Source organism: Orcinus orca, chromosome 14 (assembly GCF_937001465.1).
Source record: "Orcinus orca chromosome 14, mOrcOrc1.1, whole genome shotgun sequence".
NCBI lineage: Eukaryota > Metazoa > Chordata > Mammalia > Artiodactyla > Delphinidae > Orcinus > Orcinus orca.
The window spans coordinates 52,157,454-52,173,993 of record NC_064572.1 but is presented as its reverse complement, the minus strand read 5'-3'; the positions used below and the strand labels follow the sequence as shown (position 1 = coordinate 52,173,993).

General features: G+C 42.5%; 1 protein-coding gene across 11 annotated transcripts in view; it reads left to right on the top strand.

The window, feature by feature from the left end:
• SGMS1 (sphingomyelin synthase 1) overlaps positions 1–16,540 on the top strand; it is a 293,295-nt gene that overhangs the window by 196,553 nt on the left and 80,202 nt on the right. The window contains exon 1 of one of the 11 annotated variants that reach the window (XM_012538902.3): positions 1,749–2,096. The exons of the other annotated variants lie outside the window; for them this stretch is intronic. The gene's annotated coding sequence lies outside the window, so the exon portion shown is untranslated. Of the gene's footprint in view, positions 1–1,748; positions 2,097–16,540 lie in introns of those variants that run through there. 11 annotated transcript variants of the gene reach the window in all.

Below are 16,540 nucleotides of genomic sequence, written 5' to 3'. Positions count from 1 at the left end.
GACATGATGGCACGCTGGACTCTGACATTTATCACATGATGGTGATGATGATGTGTTGGGAGCACAGAGGATGGGACTCAGTGACCCTGGCAAGAGGGCATGGATGACTGAACCAGGATGGAAAAGGTGTGAAAGACATTCGGAAGGTGTCATCATGCCTGGGGATAGTGAATTGTCAATAGAGAGGGAGGGAGCTCAGATGACTCCAGAATTTAATTTACAGTGTCTAGGACAATAAGATTACCTTTATGAGGAATATGAGAGTCAAGAGTGATTTATCGGTTTCATCATCTAGGATATAGGCCCAGTTTATGCCTGTTGCTAAAGTTAAATGTTAGGTTATAGGCTTATCTTCTGCCTGCTCTTTTGGACCATAACTTGGTCTTAAAACTGGAAGAACGCTTAGAAATCTGCAGAGAGAGATGAAGCAGTTTATGTAGGGCAATATACCTGATCACTTATTGGCAGAGATTAGGACAGGAGCTCTTGACTCCAGGTGCAGAGTTCTTTCTATTCTTCTATGATGGTTCGAAGAAAAGAATAGCATTTTAGAAAGGGTCCTTGATCTCACTTAAGATTTTATCTTTGGTTTAGAGAGTATTTTAAAGAAATCTTGGCCTATGGAATGACTGGTTTTAAACAAATATGAGGAAGTTAAACTCAGGAGATTGTCTCCAAAGCCAAGATAGTTTAATTGGTAACTTAAAAAAATTATTCCTCTGCAAAAACTCTCTTCCCTCACTAGTAACCAACTCTTAACTGGTGCTCAGGACCTAGCACTTCTGTGGTCTCCTGTAATTTGCCAATTCCAAGCTACTTTAAGTTTCTTTTCATTACTTCTATTCCAAAATGATGTTTAGGGTACAGTGACCGAGATAGAATGAATATTTCCAAAATCACTCTTACTTTTTAAAAGTTGGTTTAATTGTGGCATAAATGGAATCATTCCAATTTTAAGCCTTTTTTTCCCCTGCTACTAATAAAATTTCTCTTGTATAACAGGAACACCAAATCCAAGAATCCTAAACCAAAAGCTTCTTCAGTTTTCTATCACTTAAATAAGGGACTCAGACCATGCAAATACCAAAGAACTATTTCAGCTCGAAAATTCTTTGGATATTTTAACATTGAAAAGAATTTAAACAAAAATTATGGGCCAGTTTGTCTACAGGTTTGGAGATTTTGATTCAGTAATCAGAGGGACAAGACAGCATTGTTTGAGTGCCCACTCTATGTCATGCACTGTCCAAATGCTTTGCATGTATTATTACATATAATATGTCCAGCAAACTGTTGGGTGAGCATTTTGTCCCTTTCACTGCAGATAATTAACCCGCGCAAGATCATACAGTGTCAGAGGTTAGATCCATCTTGGAGGTTAGATCCCAATCTGCTTTGTCGCCAGATTCCACGCTCATTACCTCCAGGATCGCTGCCTAGCTTAAGAACTTTTACTAAGTAACAGAAATTAACATACATCCACTGATCAAGTATCTATCATAACAAAATTAATCCTTGTTTTGTAAGAGTTGTAAGGCCATCTACCATTTTCTTGACGTTGTTAAAGGCTTAAGTTTAAAAAAAAAAAGTCTAAAAGGCTCCTAAGCCTCATATAAATCAAGAAAGGAAAGTTCCGCCTTAACCGACAGTGAACAAGCTCATTGGTTAGGATCACACGGGCTGACTCATTTCTTTTTTGCTGTGTTAGAGGGCCACACCCCGCATTCCAAAAAAACCTCTGCTGCCCGGCCACACCCGCGGCCTCCCTGCTGGAGCCTCTGGGTTTGGACCCGGCGTGCCCGCTCACAGCTGCTCGAGGGAGAGGATCCTCCCGCCGCCCGCCCGCCGGGGCGTCGGCTGCTCAGCGCCGCGGTCCTTGCACTCCGACCCCTCAGGCCGCGGGAGAAGGCGGCCAGGGCCCGCCGAGGCGCGGGCGCACCCGAAGAGCCGGGGTCGCGGGTCGGCGCGCCTCCGGCCGCCTTCGCCTCTCCGCCGGCGTCCGGGCGGGCAGCGCGCACCCTGAGCGCGCCGGCGCCGCGCGCAAACTTGGCGCCCCGGGAAGTTTCCCGAGACTTAGCCTCCTGGGAGGAGAGACCGTAAGTACTGCTCCTTCTGGGATACTAGGTTTCATTAGTGTGCTCTCTGGGGGACGCGTTGTAGCAGTCACAGACGGTGGGACCTGGTTAAAAGCCGGGAGAAACAGCCTCCCTTGCCTTGCAGAAGACACTCGGTACCGCAGTCGTTGCCATTCCTTCTACAGCGAAGTGAAGGGACTCTTAGTTTTTACTAAATCCGCCTTGATGATCAAACAGGCAATAGCTGTTGACACCTGAGAACGCTCACAGGGTAGTTGATAAAACAGTGGATCGGGATAGGCTGCGTCAACAAATGCTCTGAATGTTGCGGGGTGCTTTTGACAGCCAAGGATCCAGGGGGTGGTTTCGGTTTGGGGTTATCCGGCTTTCCTAATGGAGGTTTTTGAGGTAGTGGGGTTGTATTTACAGCTTGGTTACTCAGTTTTGGGGAACTACTCACTTTCTCAGATTCCAGTCCCTGTACAAAAAGGTCCTTCAGCCAACTTCTTTGGCTGGTTCGGAGCGAGCTGGTGAGTGAGATCTGCGCTCAGTGCCAGAAGGAAGCACGTGCTCCCTGTGATTTGGAGTGGGCATGTTTACTCCACAGCCATGCTTTCTATTTATTATGGCCAGGTAACTGCTCTTGTGGAATTTGCGGAAGTAAATACACCGAGAGAATGCATGGCACTTGCTTTCCCCCCCCCCCCCCCTATTTGAGTTTGCTATGTGTAGATGTTACTTAGGTTGTAACGGGAACCAGGAGACCTAAGGTCTATTGACCCTGTTGAACTGATTGTCACTTTTAAATTTATGTAGAAATAGTGAGCTTCTTTTAAAAATCTGCTCTTAATTAAAACTGCTTTTTAATGTAAGAAGTTAGTCAGCAAATGCATAGCAGTTTGTATGGTGCAGGCAAATTATTTTCTTCCAAGAGGGATGGGGAGGTAGAGGGCAGGAGAAGCATAGTCTTGTGATTATTGCTGTTTTACTAAGGACATAGTGCAACAGACAGGTATCACCACCAGAAACGCTGACTGTGCTGAAAAGGCAGGCTGAAGACTCCCCTGTAGCATAAAGGATGACAGGAAAATGTAAACTGAATTATGAAGTTCCAAATATGAATTATAGAGGTATGAAGAGTATCTTTACACTTCCTTCATTTTTGAAGATACAGACTCTAATGCAGTAGACAAGCTCTGTAACAGAAAGAAAGAGTAAAGTGCTTTGCAACTGACTTCTTTAGCTCTATAAAGGAAACTACTCTAGAAAGAAATCACTTCCAAGTGGAATAATTAAAATGTTTTTTAGAATTTTTAATGAGTTACACATTGAACTCCTAGTACCACTGTTTTTGTGCTCATGGGCTAATGGGTAAACTCAGCTTGCTTTGAGTTTAACTGATCAAACACCTCCTGTGAGAGGTAACACCTTGGGATCCCATTTCTTTTGGGAAACAGACTGTGATATTGACAGAAATGGCCTTAAGTCCACTGGGGTACTTGGAACAGCCCCCTCAGGTGGTGAGCATGGGAAAATATGTCTAAAATCTAAAGGGATAATTAAATTTTAATTTTGATTCAAGTTTTACCTAATAGTTGTAACAGAGCTGAACATTTAAGTGAGATGCTTTGCACCTGCCACCTCATTCTGTTTTTCCCAATAATGCTGAGAGGTAGAGGTATTATCATTTCTGTTTTGTGATGAAGAAACAGCCTCAGCAAGGTTACATAATCTCCAAATTTCACAGTTGGTTAATTTAATTTATAATACAAGGTAACATTTAAGGTTTGTAATTTTTCCCATGTGGCCCCAATTGCTCCTAATATAGTGTTGATTTTTCTGTGAGAAATAATCCAGAGGTGGTTCTGGGTTCAAAGAAGATTTTTAAGGAGTTTTAAACGCTCTGCATTGCCCCAGTACCAAAATATCAAAGTTCAAGGAATAATGCATTTACTTTGGAAGCTTGTGGTTTTCAAATATTAACTAACATGAGCCTGTTGATACCTGAGGCTGCCTAATAGTTGCTGATTTGGAGGGACTTTCTCCTGCCTTCTTCCCTGAAGCCCTTCTGGTTCTGGATGTGCAGATTCTTCTCCTCATCAAGGAGAGCTTGGCTGTTCTCTAATTGTAACACCAAGCAGCTGGGTCCGTGGACGTCCAGTGGTTGAATGTCTGAGTGCACTCCAGCAGTATTTTATATGCTATGTGAAATGATTTTAAATTTCTGCTAGCACTTAGGTTAATGTTGAACCTGTTTGTTAGGAATGGTAAGGTCATGAAAGGCACACTCTGAACGCTAAGCTTTTCTTGTTAGACGGGAAATCCTCAGTGTGTCTCACCAGGGGCAGCCAATTCTGAGAGTCCATCTGCTGGATCATCTGTTGGGATGTCATATAATATACAAGAGAACATGCCACCTTCTTAGAAGACCACAGACTACAATATCTATTCCAGGACCGAGTGTGGCTCACACCCTCCCTCATCATTTTTGCCACCTCTATGACACTGAACACCCACCCAGCTTCCCAAGCAAAGCAAGGATGCCTTGGCCTCCTCCTTAAACCTCTCTAAACCCTAGCTGCTTGAAGTGACTGGAATTCTTGAGGATGTTGAAAGGACATGCCAGTGTGATGATAAAACCATTTGGGGGTGATCTTGAGAAAATCATGGAGAGAAGGAAGTATGCCAGACAACCTAGGTTTTGAAAACCGGGGAGATGGTAAATTCTGGAAACTTTAGCTGCAGAGTGTATGTTGCTGTTTAGCAGACTAATAGATCACATTTTTGAAAAGATAGATTGGGACCACTTAAAAAATCGTGGTGGTGATCAGTATCTAGCATCACTCATCTCCAGTTGACCTTTCTTTTTCGATAGTTGCTGAACTAGTATATCAGGACATGCCATAGATACGACATGTCTGCTCTGGAAAAACATTTAACAAAGGGCTGTGTGTGCTGTACTCAAGGTGGACAAAGTGGGTGGACAATAGTATAGGTAAGTGGATTTGTGTCTTATACCTGAAGAGGGCTGATCAGTAGGGTGACGTCAGACTTGAATAAGGTGCCCGCAGTGTGCCTTAATGAGGGAGTTTGATACAGCTGGACAACAAAACACACACTAGTAGAGACAGAGAATTTAGAACCAAGGAGGTGATAATCCCACAGTTCTTTGAAGCACTGTAGATAGTGATTAAGAACAAGGACTTTGGAGCCTGCCCTTGGGCAGGTTATTTGAGCGCTCTGTGCCTCAGTCTCTTCATTCATAAAATGCAGATAATAATACTTCCCTCATACGGCCATTGAAAATGTTAAGGATCAAATTAGATTATTCAAGAGAAGTGCTTAAAAACAGAGCCTGACTGTAAATTGCATGTGCCGCCTTTTAGTCTTTCGTTGTTGCTACTGCTTTTTCTTCCTGTGGCAATGTTGTGCATATTTCTGTGTGTATGTTTAAGTGTGTGTCCAGAATGGAGTAATCAGGTTTTGGAGAGGGTCTAGAAACTATATGAACAGTGGTTGAAGACGCTGGAGACGTATACCTTAGTGTAAAAGCTGAGAGAGAGTGATCATATACTGTGAAGTGAAGCAGAGGTGGTCACATTCTGAATTCTGAGATATTTCATCCAGTCTGACAAGTGCTTTCTCTTAAGGAGCTGTAGCTTGGTATAAGAGAAATCTCCATTAAACTAGGATTTAGTAGAATTCTTTCCTGGTTATCAGTATAGCCTTTAACCAGGCAGTTAACTCAGTCGCTTTCCTTGGGGTGTGATTTACCCCTCAAGGGACATTTGGACATAGTTTTGATGGATGCAGCTGGGGCGGGAAGATGTGCTGCTGGCATTTGACGGGTAGAGGCCAGGGATGCTGCTAACGTCCTGCAATGCACAGGACAGCCCCCAAACTAAAAATCATCCTGTTCAAATGTCGATAGTGCTGAGGCTGAGAAACCCTGGCTTAACTCTTCCATATGTGTGTTTCTCTTTGTGAAGTTTGAATACTGATCTTTGCTTTAGGGACATCACAGAGTAGCTTTAAGAGTATATTTGTGAAAGGGCCTTTGAGAGTTAATGTATTCTGAAATCTGCACATGTATACGGCATATACCTTTTATCAGCAGCGGCACATTAAAATATTATTTGCTCCGTTCCAGGGAGGAATATATTACAGTGGTTTGAGAGTCCAATAAGCCTATGCTTGAATCTCAGCCCTACCAATTCAACCTGCTGTGTGATTTGGGGCAAGTTTCTTTATGTGTGAAAACCCAATTCATGTTTCATAGAGTGTGGACTGTGCTACCAGATTTACATTCATGCCTTGTATGTACTAAGCCATGTTACAATTAACTTTTTTGGCAATGGGATTGAGTGGTGCTTATTAAAATGTAAGATTTGGAAAGAGGATGAATAAAGAAATTGGATCTTAATATTAAAAGACAGAAAACAAAAAGTCTTCTTGTCTTCAGAAATTAGGAGAGGTGAATGTCTTTGCAAGTGTTGATTTGGCCTTGTAGGTAAGGACCATAATATGCACCAAGGTGAGAAGCGCTTATCTGAGGAAGAGGATGAGTTGCATGGAAAACAAGAGTTACCTACGTCATATTAGTCTGGAACTAGCCAGGATGTAGTTTCTAGGTTTGTGAATTGCTCCACTACAAAAACTTGTAATGTTTGTTCTTAAGCAGTGTAATTCGCTCTGTTTTTTCATCTTACTCTTGATATTTACGGTTTCTTAATATATTTTCCAGTGCCTTAAGATGTAAACAACACACCCAGCCACTGAATGTGCAAGTGCGTCAGCTTTGCAGTCTTAGTGATTTCTGTACCTTCTCAGCCTCCCCCCAAAAGATAAGGCAAAGCTCTCATGTGATCACTCTTCCTGTCACCTCCACTTGTGCACCAGCTGTGGACCTAGAAGTCTGGAGTCCATCCACAAGGCCCACTGTTTTCCTGCTGCTATGGCAACCTATGTCAGTATGTAGCATATCCATAAAATCAGTTGAAAGTTAATGTATTTGACTTACAAGTGTGATTACATGTGTGTGTGTGTATGTGTGTGTGTGTGTGTGTGTGTGTGATAAGGCTTGGGTGGAAAGATCCCCAAGTGTGTACAACCCACCTGCTGTCTACTTTGTAAAGGCAGAATGTTTTGTAGCAATGTTCATCTCCCAAGGAGGTAGCAGTCAGAGACCCAGCAATGAAAAGTTCCCTGAGTTAGAAAGAGGCTCTTACTCAGGTTGGAGAGTGGAAGTTAGTGATTTTTTAAAGAGAGGCTACTCCTAATTTTCTTTCTCATGGTCCTTAACCGCATTGGAACTGAATTGTTTAAACCTCACATAAACATGTGACTTCAGCCCTCAGATGGAAGAAGTGTTAGTCCCCCAGCAGCTTGCCTCTCTCTGGGCATCTGGAAACTTTTCCTCCTGGAGCAGTGGGGAGAGTTCATGGCTGGCTCATACCAGGAGAGCGATGGCAGCCCCAAGGTGAAGTGCAGCAGCTGCATGTAGAATGGATCAAAGGGGATCAAAACACCCTTTGGAGAATTTATAACACAGACTAAGCCCTGTTAGTGCTCGGAGGCTTTCATTAAGCTAACGTTCAAGCTTGCTTAACTCTCCTGGTTGTGCAGAAATAGAAGGTGGCATTCGAGACCCTCATGGTCTCAAGCTGCCCCTGATTTTCTGGGTAAGCATTCTTGGCAAAAACTCAGTGCTTCTAACGGAGAATCCCAAATTGGTTACACAGAATTGCATACCTCTGTGGGGTCAGAAGGCAAGAGTTTGATATTAAAGCAAACCTGAAAGTCAGGTTCATGATAAACTAAATGGGATTGATAGATACATCACTATTTTAGATGGTGCCATTGACCACAGTTCTTGAGACCTGACAGATGACTGCTCCACTTTAGGTACGTCCTTATATGTATCATTTTGATTTCTCAGAGGTGGATGAGACTAGAAGATTCCATGAGCTGCCGAAAAAAAGTGTTGGAAGGCTGACTGTGGATTTACAAAGGCCCCTGGGCACCGGCTTGGTGATACTCTTCGGTATTTAATACCAAAATCCAAGTTCTAGCCTTGTGCTGAGTCAACAGATCTAAAGATAGATTTCTTTGGGTTTTGAAACTAGAGTCTCACCAGAAGGCCCCAACACATTTTAGACATAAAAGGAACAAAGAGATTTAAAATGTCAAAGTAGAGTGTAATAGGATAGCTCATTCTCCATGTCTAAGGTCTGTTAGCTTGTATTTTTGGCGTTTAATGGTTTTCTAAAAATATGCTTCTTTCAATATCAGTTGTGGTTGGAGTTTTCTGTGCTGCTGCTTTTTTTTTTTTTTTAAAGCTGTCTGTCCCCCTTCCCTGAAATTCGTAAAGACTTCATCTCCCTGTGGAGTTGTTGGCTCCTACCCTAAATGTGGTGTGTGTACCCTCATGAGGGCCAACAGGGAGATCCCTTCCACTTTCTGACTTGGATAAAAAGATAAGACCCCCAAAGAAACTATAAAACACCTCTGTAATGAATGAATCACAGCAAAGATAGAGAAAGTAAGTAAAGAGATTAAATGGCTTCTAGGGCAGAATTATAACTTAGTTAAAGGTATTGGCATGCTAGTCTGAGAAGGGATCTGTTTGAAGGGGAATTTAGCAGACTGGAACTTGGAGAGGCCATGCTGGCCTCTCTACGGGAGAAGGTCCCCTGCCCCTCGTATAGTATCAGCAGGTCTCCGTATGGATCTTATCCCAGTGGTGGGGCCATCTGCGGGCTTTTGAAATCAAATGGTTAGGTTCCCAACCTGACTCAGACTGTGGTCTTGCCCTCCCCACTGAACACCCCTGAGCCTACCTTTTTTTTTTTTTTTTAATATTTTTGGCTGTGCTGGGTCTTCGTTGCTGCACACGGGCTTTCTCTAGTTGCCGCGGGCGGGGGCTACTCTTCATTGGGTTGCGCAGGCTTCTCATTGCGGTGGCTTCTCTTGTTGCGCAGCACGGGCTCTAGGGGCGTAGACTCAGTGGTTGTGGCGCACGGGCTTAGTTGCTCCGCGGCATGTGGGACCTTCCCGCATCAGGGCTGGAACCCGCGTCCCCTGCATTGGCAGGCGGATTCTTAACCACTGCGCCACCAGGGAAGTCCCCCCCGCCCCGAGCCTACCTTAACCTCACAGTGCAGTGTCGGGCCATACAGGAAGCCACAAAACACATTACCCTTCCATGCCCGTGATGCATCCTTCTGATTATAATTTGGGTTCCTCATGAATTATACTTTTCAGGAGACACAGGATCAGCAGATATCAGCATCCACCATCCAGTCTACATGATGGTATTAAATTGACATTTTTACTTTACTGTCACCCTGAGTTTGGTTAGCCTGAACCCTCTCTTGATCACCATATTTATGAATTGCAAGGTTCAAGGGCCAGCCTTGGACTGTGGGAAATCCACCAAGATGCAATACTCTGCATGGACTAGCTGGCTTCCCCACTGTTGCTTGTCTTCACCTTTTCTTACGTTGTGACTGGCAACATAAGAGTGTGATTCCCATCCTAATGATAGTATATTTTTTGCTTTTTCGAAAATGTTGAGAAGAAAAATGAGTGTAACGGAATGCTTATTCATGCTGGAAGTGTGATGGTCTATTGTGAGTGACTCATGTAAACATGAGTAAAGCAAACTAGAATACATTGTTATCGTTACAGTTACCATGTAAACTAACTACTTCCTACTTTGCTAGTTAATCCTGTAATTCTCATTTAAATTGCACAAATTACTAAACAATTACGGAAGTCCCCAATCACAGCAGTTCATAGCCCACATTTCACAGTAGAATTTTTCAGTACGGTTTTGTATTGCTAAGATTCTTGTACATTTATGAAGTATACTTTTATTTGGTTCTCAGGATAATATGGCCAAGTCTTTGGGGCATTAGGGTTCTGGAAGCTGTGGTACTTTTAAAGTCTATTCATGTAAAACTGTCCTTTTAATATTTTTATATTCCCACGGATATACTGAAACGATTCCCTGCAGTTAAGTACTGTTGATAGTAAGTGATTTTGTGCTATTCAGCAATGGTTTGATAATATCAGTCTAGTGGGCTGGGAGAGTCACCTTCTTAAACCTTTAGCATTTACTTCTGGGAGCAGAATTCTCAGGAGAAGCAAGAACCTGATGTCATTTACTTTGATGATGTCCACATAAAGGTCAGAGATGTGAAAGTGAATGTTTGTAACCCAGAAACTAGCCATCACCGGTCTAGATCAAAGGGAATGCCTCTTACAATTGGAGCAGTTCCGGGATAGGTGGAGATATGTCGTGTGAAAACCACACGGCCCTGGGAAGACTCTAGGAGAATCCTCTTGGAAAGAAAGTAAGGATTGGACTGGGACAATGCAGTAGGGAATAAGCAGGAGGTTATTCCCACTGGGTTGAAGAATAGGGAACACAAAGCAAGATTCTAATGTTATTTACAATTCCAGAGAGCTCCTCCTCTTAATGGACTGAACCCTACACTTCTCACCAGCCAACATTTTCTCCAGACCTTCATTCTCAAGCTACCATTGTGTTCAAAGGAGCTTTATTCTCTGAAAGTTTGTTAACTAAGTTATCGGAGTAAATTGTGTGTTCCTGTGGTTGGAGATCTGGTAGGCCAGGGGTTGTTATATTTTTAAATCGTAAATAGAATGAACAAAAGGGCTGATAGTTCTACAGTGCTTCTCTCTGTATCCACCTGTTCCCTGCCAATGCCCACAGAAACACCCGCAGCAGGAGTTCTTCCCCACAATGGAGATGACCATATGCTAGACCTCTGCTGTCCAGTCCTGCAGCCACTGGCCACTTGCAGATATTTAAGCACATTAAATAAAATTAAATTAAACATTCTGTTTCTTAGTCATGCTAACCACATCCCGGTGCTCAAGAGTTACACATGCTTGGTGGTTACCATGGTGGGCAGAACAGATACAGAACATTTACATCATCTCATCCCAGGAAGGTGATTCAGCCTTAAGGAAAATATGTATTAAGGCATTGGATCCATTTTCAAGGAATTCCTGTATAAACCAAAACATTTCTAGGGTTTAACAAAGTTGACTCTTTTAGGCCAAATGAAGGTATTAGTATTATTATTGAAAATCTTAGCTTTCCTCAAGTTTCAACTTTGAATTCCAGCGGAGCATGACTGCTTTTGAGAGTCAAAGTGAATTATCAGCACAGTATAGTGTAACTGGCTAGTCAGGGCCTAAGTAGGAAAACAGAAGCCACTTTTATTTACAATAGAGGGTATTTAGTGAAGTTCCTTCCACAGGTGATGGTGCAGCAGGGAGCCCACTGAAGAAGCCTAGAGATGAGCCCCAGCAGGAAGTCATTACTAGTCTCAGGCTGGAGGGACAAGTTGTGGAGGCTGTTATTGGAGCTCAGGGGCAGATAAAAGCCAAAGCCACAAAGGAGATCCGGGACAGGAAGGTGAGAAGTACCCCTGGCAGCTTCTGCTCTCCAGTCTTCTGCCAGCGCCTCCCATTGGTTGAATCCAGCATGTTGATCCCCTGTGACAACGCAGAGCAGAGTCTGGGACCAGAAGGGATGGATCTATCAGCCCAGGACCAACGCAGCTGGTATCTGGTGAGCTGAGCACCTCTTATGTATTGGGTTCACCAAAAAGTTCATTCGGGTTTTTCCGTAACATCTTACAGGAAAACCTGAACGAACTTTTTGGCCAACCAATATAAGGTGACCTCATGCGTCCTGGCCTCCAGGCGTGCGCAGTCATGCTCTTTTCCATACATCACTTAGTAGATTGCATTACATGTTTCTCCCTTGAGATGGACTGTGAACTCCTTGGGGCAGGGACTGTGTTCCACGCATCTTGGTAGTCCAGGTCCCTGGCACATAGTGAGTACATTTTTAGGTTTTTAACAGATTGGTTCAAAATTTACTGAAGTGCGTTGTTTGGAAGATTTTTTCACAGAAAGCTTTCACTTTTTTTTTTAAAAAATAAAGAATATGTTTGCAGCCACCAAATTAAAAAGGTAGAAGCCAGTGCCCTCTCTAAGTGGGCAGGGAAGATGAGGAACCTAGGAATGTAGTATCATGAGTAAGAAGAATGAGTGGGAGAGGGGAGGGCCTGGAGGTAGGGAACCAGGGCAGGAATCTTCTGGGGGAAGATTATTAGGGTCTAATAATTAAACGTCTGGACTAGCCCAGTTATCCTGAGTGCTATCTTTTCAGAATCCCTGTGGTTTGTCATTTTGGCTCAAACTAGGGAAAAGCGGAGCCTCTGAAAAGAACATCCCCTGGCAACTAAAAATACTATACACTGATTATACAGAAATAGAAAATAAATCAGTTCCTGGTATGCCATCAGCTTTGGATCATTGACTTTTTTCTCCCGATATTTTAAAATAATATTGTAATCTTTAATATTGTAATAATATCTGTAATCTCATAGAGATTTTAAATTCAGTTTAATTATCCTGTTTTCTGCACTGAGTCCACTACTGTCCTGACTCATGTGATGGTTTATGATAAAAGTAAATTTGCACCTAGCATAAAGTAAGCATTCAATAAATGTTTGTTCACCAAGTGAATGGCTATATGATTAGGAATCATAATGTAAAGCCTTCAGCTATTTTTCATAGCATGAAATCATTGCAGAGAGCTCTGATCTAAACCTGTATATTTCATTATCTGTATTATGTCCTTTAGCTGCTCACAATGGTTAGGCCTTATCTCTTTCCTTCACAGCTGCTGCATAAGGTAGGTATTATCATTCCCAGTCATGAGTAAACTTGCTGCTGCTTCCATTGTAATGGCCAGACGTTCAAAGACGAGTATGAGCTGGTCTCTGCCCTAGAGGAGCTCAAGATCTGGAATGTAGGTCCATTTCAGTGGAACTAATCCTGTCTTCAAGGAGGCCTCTGCCAGGGGCCTTAGGGTGAGCAGGACTTGCCAGGGAACGGGAGTGGGGCCTACACGAGGCATTCTAGGCCAGGTTCACAGCCCCTGTGAAGACTTGGAGCCCTGAAACAGCCTGACACTTTGGGGTTCCTTGAGTCACTGAGGGAGACCAGAATGCAGAGGCTGGAAGAGTGGTCTCCTGTAGGAGCATGATGGTGTCGCAGGGGCGGGGGGAGGTTTAAATAATGTTATCCTATCTTTAAGCTACTAAACTTTGATGGCAGGGAGGATCTTATATCTCCCTGGATTGTAATAACCCACGTGATCCCTTCTGAAGGCCAGGGTGTAGGCAGCGACAGTGGTTCCAAGCAAGAGGTTCCATTTAGGAGAAGTCTGTGGAATAGAATTGGTGGGACTTGGTGACCACGTTTATGTGAGAAAGTGAGGGAGAGGTGCGGAATGATGACAACCCTTAACCTACAAGAGAGTGCCTCTCCCTACTGTTCTTTTCCTTCCTCCCACCATACTCCAAAAAAAGTCTTTTTTTTTCATGACGTGGAATTTAACCTTAAAATTGCCCAGGTCTAATCTAACCAGGAAATCCTCAAGGGATAACCAGATTTTCTCCCTGAAGTGATTTTCATCTAAGTGGGAGAAGTTTTAATACAATGAAAAATCAGTGCTTCTTACTTTCTGCCCTTCTATGACTGTTATCTAGAATTTTATTGTGAAAATAACTTGAAAAGTGAGGAGTATGAGTATGGGGTTTTTTCTTTCTTTTTTTGCTGTGTTTGTTTTCTGAACGGATAACCTCTCCTGATCTTTGGAGCATGGAGTATTCGGCAGCTTTGGGCTCAAGCTCTCCATGTGTCAGGGTGCTGGGTGTGGATAACTAAAGACATGTCAAATTGTCTGGGCTGGGTACTGGATTCGTGGTTTGCCTATGCTAGCTTACCTTACTCCTCACAGCATTAATATTATAAATAACACAATGATACATTATATATACATTTTTTTTTTTTTTTTTTTTTGAGAGGTGAGCAAACTGAGGATGAGAGAATGTAGGTAGTTTAAGGCCATGCAGCCAGGGACAGAAATGGAAAAATGCAAATTCTTGCTCTTTCTTTCACTTGTGTAGTTTGCCACGGGGCCTGCAGCAGGAACGCTGGTAGACAAAGAGAGTGTGTCAGTCAGTGCAGTTGGGGGGCAGATACCATAAAGTAGTTTGAACAGGGCAGCAGTTAAATATTGAGAGTTATTAGCTATGACAAGGGGTTGGAGCAATGATGCCTGGCTAATAAGAAGTAAACAGAGCTCTAGAATACAGAAATAATAGATAATAGGGAGCAACCACCGGCCCTTGGGCCCCTGAGGCAAAGGCCACACCTCATACCCGATCCAGACCTTGCTGGAGAGATGCTCCTGGCTGCGGCCCACTATATGGCAGAGAAATTGCTGTGGTGCCAGGCTGGTGGAACTTGCTAAAAAGGCACCATCCATCCTTTGGGATGCCGGGGAACGCTGTGCACAGGGAGATGTGGACGGGGATACTCCACTACAAAAGCAGTAGACGGGTGCCAGCGAAGCTGCTCATACGGCAGGAGGCTGCCAAGGAGTGCGCCGGAACCAGGAGGCACGGGGCCTTCCTCCAGCAGTGTCTTTCCAGCATCTCTTGCTGACACTGGTTAATAGCATCATGCAAGCGAGCAAGTGAAAAAATTTCTCAGGGGCCCAGATCCATTTATGCAGATCAGGCAGTAAAGGGTGAACTTATGGCAGACAGACAGTAAATTCATAACTGGCACAGGGAGAAAAAAGCTCACCCTTTTCTCAGAACCTTTATTTTTCTTTCATTCAACCAAGCAGTAGCACATGATGTGTATGTTTTGGAGTGGTTTTTATTTTTTCCCTTGATGGTACTTAATCATTTTCCTCAGACTTTGAACACTGTATGGTTTGATAACCTGTGTTATCCATATGGTGACTTATCCCTAAGGGACTGTTGAAGATTAACTTTCTTTCATTTTCTTTTTTATTGTTTGCCTCCTAAACCTTAGATAAATTCCTGGATAATCAGGAATTGGTGCATGCTACATTTATGAAATGCCATCCAACCAGATGACATCCCAGGCTTTTTGTTGAATGCTTGTGAAAATATTTGGTACAACCTAGAATTGTAATTGCACATGAAGTAATTCAATCTGAGATTTATCTCTGACGCTTTATAAATATTTGCCAAAGGATTTCACAATATATAGGGTTATGGTTTTATTTGTGTGTAGTGGTTGTTTGCTAGTGCATTTCTTTACTGCTTTCTTGTGAATTTAGAAGAATAGACCTTCCAGAAGAGCTTTTTAAAGATTTTTCCCTCTGGGTTGTTTTCTGCATTCCACGGCTCTGAACTGCTGGATTTCAGGGCAGTTTCTTGCTCCCTAACACCATGCAATGCATAATTCATCATTTTGTTTAAAACATTAGAAAGGGACAAGTACTCAGCCTTGACCTTGAACCCAAGCTGATAACTTGATCTGTCTGTGCTGCCTTCTTTTTCTCTACTTCATTTCTTATTTTTAGTTTTTCTCCCTCAGAACTCTCCTGAAAAACCTTTTAGCTCATTAAATATATTTTGGGAGGTTCAGGAGTTTTAAAGGCTTATAGCTTTAACACTTTTTTAAATTAGATTTCAAATGTAAAGAGAGAGAGAATTGTCCATAATCTTACATTCAGGTAACCCATGATGACGTTGAAAATAAATAAAAAACAGTGCGTGTACATGGCTAACATACAAATGGTATCAAAAGGTACAAAAAGAGAAGTAAAAGCCTCTCCTCAGATGTGACTGTTGTTACATTTTTTGTTATTTTTTCCAGGAAAAAAAATGTTTTGGGCATATATTTGCATCTTTCTGGCTCTCTGCTTTTTACAATTTTATAATAAAGGGATTCAGTTGTACATATTTTCTATAGCCTTTTTTTTTTTTTTTACTTTTCCTATTACTTTTTTAGAGCTCTTTCCCGTCAACGCACAGATCTTCCTTATTTACTTTGATATGTACAAGATTTCATTATTTCATCCACATTATGGACGTGTAGTAATTGATTTTACCTTTGTCGTCTGGCTAGTTTAGTAATTGCCAAGTATTTGTGGGGAGGAGTTGTAGTTACCTACTGGAGTTATTACAGTTCGCCTTTTTGTAAATAAACCTCCTGATGATATATCAGTAGGTTACATTCCTAGCAGTGAGATGGCTAAGTCAGAGGATGCGTGCATCTTTAACTTTGGTAGGAATTGCCGATTGTACTCTAGAAGGGCTACACAGATTGGTTTTCTCTTCCCAAGGTTGTGTCTTTCCCACACCCCCATCACCACTGTAAATCACAAGGCTTTAACATTTTTGCCAATCTGATAAGTTAAAAATGCTACCTCTATGTTTTCACCTGCTTGTCTTTAATAACAGGTTTCGTATCTTTCTATAGGTTCCTTGGGCATTCATATTTCTTTTTGTAAATTGTCTGCTCTTATGCTTTACTGTGTACTGTCTTCTTCCTCTTCTCCTTCCTCTTTCTTTTTGCTCCTTCTCTTC